This window comes from Gossypium hirsutum, chromosome A05 (genome assembly GCF_007990345.1).
Source record: "Gossypium hirsutum isolate 1008001.06 chromosome A05, Gossypium_hirsutum_v2.1, whole genome shotgun sequence".
Taxonomy (NCBI): domain Eukaryota; kingdom Viridiplantae; phylum Streptophyta; class Magnoliopsida; order Malvales; family Malvaceae; genus Gossypium; species Gossypium hirsutum.
In genome coordinates, this window is record NC_053428.1 from 89,580,910 (window position 1) to 89,587,151 (window position 6,242).

Sequence of the window (6,242 nt, forward strand, 5' to 3'; positions counted from 1 at the left end):
AGACGATACTCAACCCCCAACCGAAGAGATGGCTGAAAACTAAGGCAATCAGCTACCTCCTACAATTGCGGTTAATCAAAATCCTGTTCCACGCACTATGTTTGATTATGCTAAACCCTCTTTAATAGGAACTGAATCGAGCATAGTTAGACCTACTGTAGCTGCAAATACTTTTGAATTAAAACCTAACACTATTCAAATTATATAGCAATTTGTTCAGTTTGATGGTTTGCAGGATAAGGATCCCAACGCTCATTTAGCCAACTTTTTAGAACTATGCGATACATTTAAAATCAATGGCGTTTCTGATGATGCCATTCGTCTTCGGTTGTTTACCTTTTCATTGAGGAACAAAGCTAAACAGTGGTTGAACTCATTACCACGAGGGTCAATTACTACTTGGGAACAAATGACTGAAAAATTTTTACTAAAATATTTTTCGCCGGCTAAAACGGCTAAATTACACAATGATATCTCTTCTTTTGTGCAGATGGATTTAAAAACACTCTACGATGCATGGGAGAGATACAAGGACCTTTTGAGAAGATGCCCCTACCATGGGTTACCGCTTTGGCTCCAAGTATAGACATTCCACAATGGTCTGAATCCTTCGACTCGGCAAATGGTTGACGCAGCTGCTGGCAGAACCATCAACAACAAAACACCGGAAGATGCCTATGAGTTTTTAGAAGAGATGCTACTGAATAACTATCAGTGGTAAGTCATGAGGACAAAGCCAACGAAAATAGCCAGCGTTTATAATGTCGATTCAGTCACCATGCTCTCTAATCAAGTAGAACTTTTGAATAAGAAAATTGATGGTTTTCTTAGTTCTTCACAGGTTCACCCAGTAATGGAGTGCGAAGCAAGTGGAAGTGGAACAAACCATTCGGAATACCAACCTTATAGCCACAACATGGATAACGAGCAATTAAATTACATGGGTAATAATCCTTAACCTCAAAACAATCCATATAGTAACACTTATAATGCAGGTTGGAGAAACCACCCAAATTTCTCGTGCGGCGGTCAAGGAAATCAAAGGCCACAACATTCTCCGGGCTACCAAAAACCACCTTACCAATAAGAAAAGAAGCCAAACCTTGAAGAGATGCTCTCAAAGTTTATTTCGGTGTCAGAAACTCGTTTTCAGAACACTAAGACAGCACTTAAAAATCAATAAGCGTCGATACAAGGGCTAGAAACCCAGATAGGCCAGCTCTCCAAACTAATCTCTGAACGACCACAAGGTAGCTTTCCAAGTAATATTGAACCCAACCCAAGGAAACAGCTTAACGCAATTAATATTCAAGATAACAAAGGAGTCGTTGAGCCTGGACTAGAACCGAGACAAGAAACTGTGGTAAGCAAAGGTCAAGGTGAGGTAGATTATAATAAAAACAAACCAATGACTGCCGAATATAAACCTCGTGTGCCATACCCCAACGTGACAAGGAAAGACCGCTCAGATGAATAATTCGGTAAATTCCTTAAACTCTTAAAAAATTACATATTAACTTACCGTTTATTGAAGCTCTATCATAGATGCCAAACGCAATGAAATTTTTAAGGGAGCTTTTAGCAAATAAGTGAAAGTTGGACAAGGCGTCGCATGTGGAACTAAACGCAGTTTGCTCGGCCATTCTCCAAAATAAACTACCCAACAAACTAAAAGACCCAGGGAACTTTACTATTCCTTGCTTAATTGGTAGTTCAGATATTAATTATGCATTGGCTGATCTAGGGGCTAGTATCAATGTCATGCCTTACAAAATGTTTAAGCAACTAGGTCTCGGGAAACCCAAACAGACTAGGATGAGCATTCAATTAGCAGATAAAACTATAAGATTCCCTAGAGGTATTATTAAAGATGTGCTAGTTAAAATCGATAAGTTTATATTTCCCGTTGACTTTATTGTTCTAGACATAGAAGAGGATAGCCACACTCCCTTAATCTTAGGAAGGCCCTTTTTAGCAACTGCTGAAACCATCATTGATGTTGGCACAGGTGAACTCACACTCCGGGTGGGAGACGAAACAATCACCCTTCAAGCTCGAAATTCTGGCAACACATCAGGGATTGACGGTAATTATTTAAACCATCCTACTAAAACTAATAATATGGTACAACCTACTTTGTAGAAAATGAGTCTGAAGGAAGCACACGAGTCGTTCTCAAGCAATAGTAGAGGACCTATTCATGAAGATTGAAGACTACAAATCGAGGAACTCGATGAATGGCAAACACACAAACCAAGAACACCCGACAAATCGAAACTACGCTAAAACGATCCGGATACCTCTCCAATTAAACTTAAGGTTGGTGATAAGGTCTTATTAGATGCCACAGATCCCCACATTGTCACTACTACACCGAATGAGGAAATCCCTCTAACGGTACTCAGTATTTTTCCATTCGGTATGGTGGAGGTGAGTCATCCCAAGTTTGGCACTTTTAAGGTAAAAAAACCCGATTAAAACCTTATTTTGATGAGATTGACAACAGGAATGAGGAGTATAAACTCCTCGAACCATTATGATCATACAACGGAGAGATAAGTCGAGCTTAGACTATAAATGAGAGCTTCTCAGGAGGCAACCCAAGCACTAACAATATTAATCTCTTTAAATTTATGTATTTAACTCCTAACTTACTAATAGAAATCTTGAATACAAGTGTTTCCACGGAGACACGGGCATGCTTCAGGCCGTGTGAAAATAGGGCAAAAGATTTCCCCAACACGGGCTACGATTAAACGCAATGGCCATACGATATGGCTGTGGTCGAGCCTGCCAAAACAACACAGGCGTCTGAAGAACTGTGGGCAAACCTGTTAAAACAGCACGGGCATGCGACACGCCCATGTCTAACACCCGTGGTCGAACCTGTCAAATTAACACGGGCGTGAAGCTTGAACACATAATCGTGGGAGAGGCGAATGAAGCTAGACACGATCGTGCAACACGGCCGTGTAAACTCACACGCCCGAGGAACACGGGCGTGTACTAAATGTCAGACGCACCCAAATTTCAAATTCGCGAATCACACGGGCTCTAATTTGGGAACACGAGCATGTGCCATGGCCGTGTGCCCCAAAATCTATAAATACCCTATACTATTCACTTTCTTCCCTATTCAAAAACCCTAACCCTAGCCGCTGCAACTCCACAGGGCCCCCTACCACGCCCGTGCTTCGCCTACAACTCTATTCTCGACGCCCACTCTCTTCCCTTAGTACACAATGTCATCTTCATGAGGAAAGAAAACTGCCGTACCAATCTCGAAGAAGAGGAAGGGAGCATCATCTTCCGTGGGTCCAATAGCAGAAATTCGTCACCCTCTCTTGCAGTTCCCCCGAGGGCCCCAAGAAGAGCTTTTCAAATACTTCGGGCCCGACCCTTAATTACGGGCCGCTACATCGACTGGGTGCCGTAGAACAAGTTCAGATGGCTGACGCGATTCGGGCTCTCCTAACCACCGACCATTGGGAGCTATTCTTCGGGATTATCGAACTGACATACCTCGAGCTCACAATGGAATTCTGCTCAACGTTCCATCTTCAGACTGTAATAACAAGGTACGATGATCGCGGCACGATTCAGTTTCACTTAGGTGGGTTAGCCCGCCAGCTAAGCATCCCAGAGTTTGGTTCTACACTAGGCTTATATACGGAGGAGTTCAAGGAGGAGACTGAACTACATGCTCTCAGTCGCCACATATATTTCTCTCCCTCGAAATGCTGGCAGACGTTGGCCCCTAGGATGGCCTCCTACAATCCTAACCGCTCCAAGGTATCAGTTCTCCCACCATCCTTGAGGTATTTACACGCTATTTTAGCTCACACAATTACAGGGAGGCGAGAGAGCACTGGCGTCATCAACACCCACGATGTCTACTTCTTATGGTGCATGTCGCAAGGGCATGTCATCGACCTTTCCTATTTCATCGCCCTTGCGATTCAGCACCAGACAGAACGACATCGGAAGGGGGTCATCTCCATTGGCCCTTACGTGACTCGGCTGGCACGACACTTCGGACTCCTCAACACTGCGGCCCAAGAATCATCACTCACCCTAATCGGCCAGATGTCTCCAAAAGGCATCTCGAGCATGCTTAGCATGAGGATGATCGAGAGGAGCCATGGAAACCACCCTCTCCAGTATCATCTCAGCCAATCTACTGAGGAGAAGGCCTACGAGGACATTCCTAATGATGTCCCTTCGCAGCACGAGGACCTACCGACTTAGCCACCACCACCCTCTCGTTCAGTTCATGCGGCGGCTTCATATGCTGACGTCTCTGAGCGCCTCACCCAGTTCGAGCAGCAGTGTTTTCAACGATTTGACAACATTGATGCTACTCTACAGCAGATTTGTCAGTACCTCCACATCTCATCTCCAGTCCCACCTCGCGAACCATCCAAAGATGAAGATGTTTAAGAATACTTACTTATTATTTTATGTTTTTTTATTTTATTTTTTTTATTATTTAAAATACTTTTTATTTTTATTAGATTTTAGAATTTTATTTTTAATTATCAAATTCGGTTATTTCTTTACGAGTAATTATTCCTCCTAATATCCCCTAAAAAGTTCCTGATTTTATCACAGTTAATTAAGAGCTCTTAAGCTCATCATCGCCATATAGGAACTAACACTCCACCGGTTCTCCACAACTACCATGTCCTGATCGACCATGACCATAGCTGCCACTAGATATAATATTCTTTTGGCGCAGGACTTATGGACTAATGAACCTCTACGACCGCCGGAGTATCATCCTCTACTCTCGAACCAATTACTCTCCAAAACTCCAGTTCGAGGAATTTATCATACAGAAAGTTTCACTTCTCTCCCTATCTTAATTTTATATTCTATGATACCTATCTTTGTACATTGAGGGCAATGTACATCTTAAGTGTGGGGGACATTCATTTCATTATTAGAAAAATTCTTGAATGATTACCTTGTTCTCTTGAAAAACTCTCATATCATATTTAGGAAAAATTTTAATTTATTTATGGTTTTGATTGATATATCTTGAATTAAAACATAGGGATTTATGCATTTATTGTTTAAACTTTAAGACATTAGGGAATCAAGCATGATAAGTTGATTTTAAGAATTTAAAATTATAGGTTGTTTCCCCAAGTCTAGGTATTACTTTGAATTGGAATTCACGAGCCTAAACATCAAAAAGCCATAATTTTTGTGAGATTTTTGAGCCTTTTGAGCATCTATTAATCCTTTCACGCTCACTTTTATTATTACTTTGAGTGCGTTAGTATCGAACTGTTATTCTAGAACTTGCTTGATTATGCATGTCAGGACCACACCATTCGATTTGATATGTCAAAATGATTAAGGCACTTAGGATTAATCCACTCACGCCATAAAAAGCCTACCTCCATGATTAACCCTTAGGAAACCCCTTTGAGCCTAACAAGCCATTCCTTATATTAACCTCAATATTGACCCTTAACCCATTATTGTTGAAATCCTCTAAATTAATTTGATCCTTATTTTTGTCGAGATTTGAGTTCAAGAAATTGCTTAGCTATGTCTTGTTTGTAATAACTTAGCCTATGTATTTAACTTGTTCTTAAAAAAAATGTATACATATTAGTAATTCCATATTCTGAGAAGATGCTCTGTTGTATGCAAATGAAGATTAACTTTTTTTCTAGTTAGGCAATCCTTCAATTCAATCTCGATTCTTACCCTTTCTTTCAGCTTGTGACTACACCGCCTAACCAAGCCGCACTACAACTCTTAAAGAACTTTTGATTGATGTATCATCTTAAATTATAGTGGTAGAGATTTGATTTTCATGCAAGCCTATGGTAATGACTTTTCCTTATTGGCTATTGAGTGCTTCATTTATTGTCCTTAAACACCTCGAGTGATTTGAGTGAATCTTTAGTGAGGATGTGAAACTCTATGATATTCCGAAACAAAGGTAATTACTTAAATGAGGAGAGACACCTATGTTTGCATGATTAAATACTCAACTCAGAATGTTTGAAACTTTTATGTTCTTTTAGTTGAATTCTCAATGTATGATTACCTATGGACTATTTTGAGATATTATCGATAGAAATTATAAGTTGAGGAGAATTTATTTTAATTATGAGTTGAGAATTTTGCTTGAGGACAAGAAAATGCTTAAGTGTGGGGCTATTTGATAAATCGTAATTTATACATATTTTTCACCCCATGTTTAACGCATTTTATGGATGATT

General features: G+C 40.4%; 1 non-coding gene across 1 annotated transcript; it reads right to left on the reverse strand.

Moving 5' to 3' along the window:
• Positions 1–458: 458 nt before the first annotated feature.
• Positions 459–564, reverse strand: LOC121230096 (small nucleolar RNA R71). The gene has a single exon (XR_005928048.1). It is a non-coding gene; the product is annotated as a small nucleolar RNA R71 (small nucleolar RNA).
• Between the last annotated feature and the right edge of the window lie 5,678 nt (positions 565–6,242).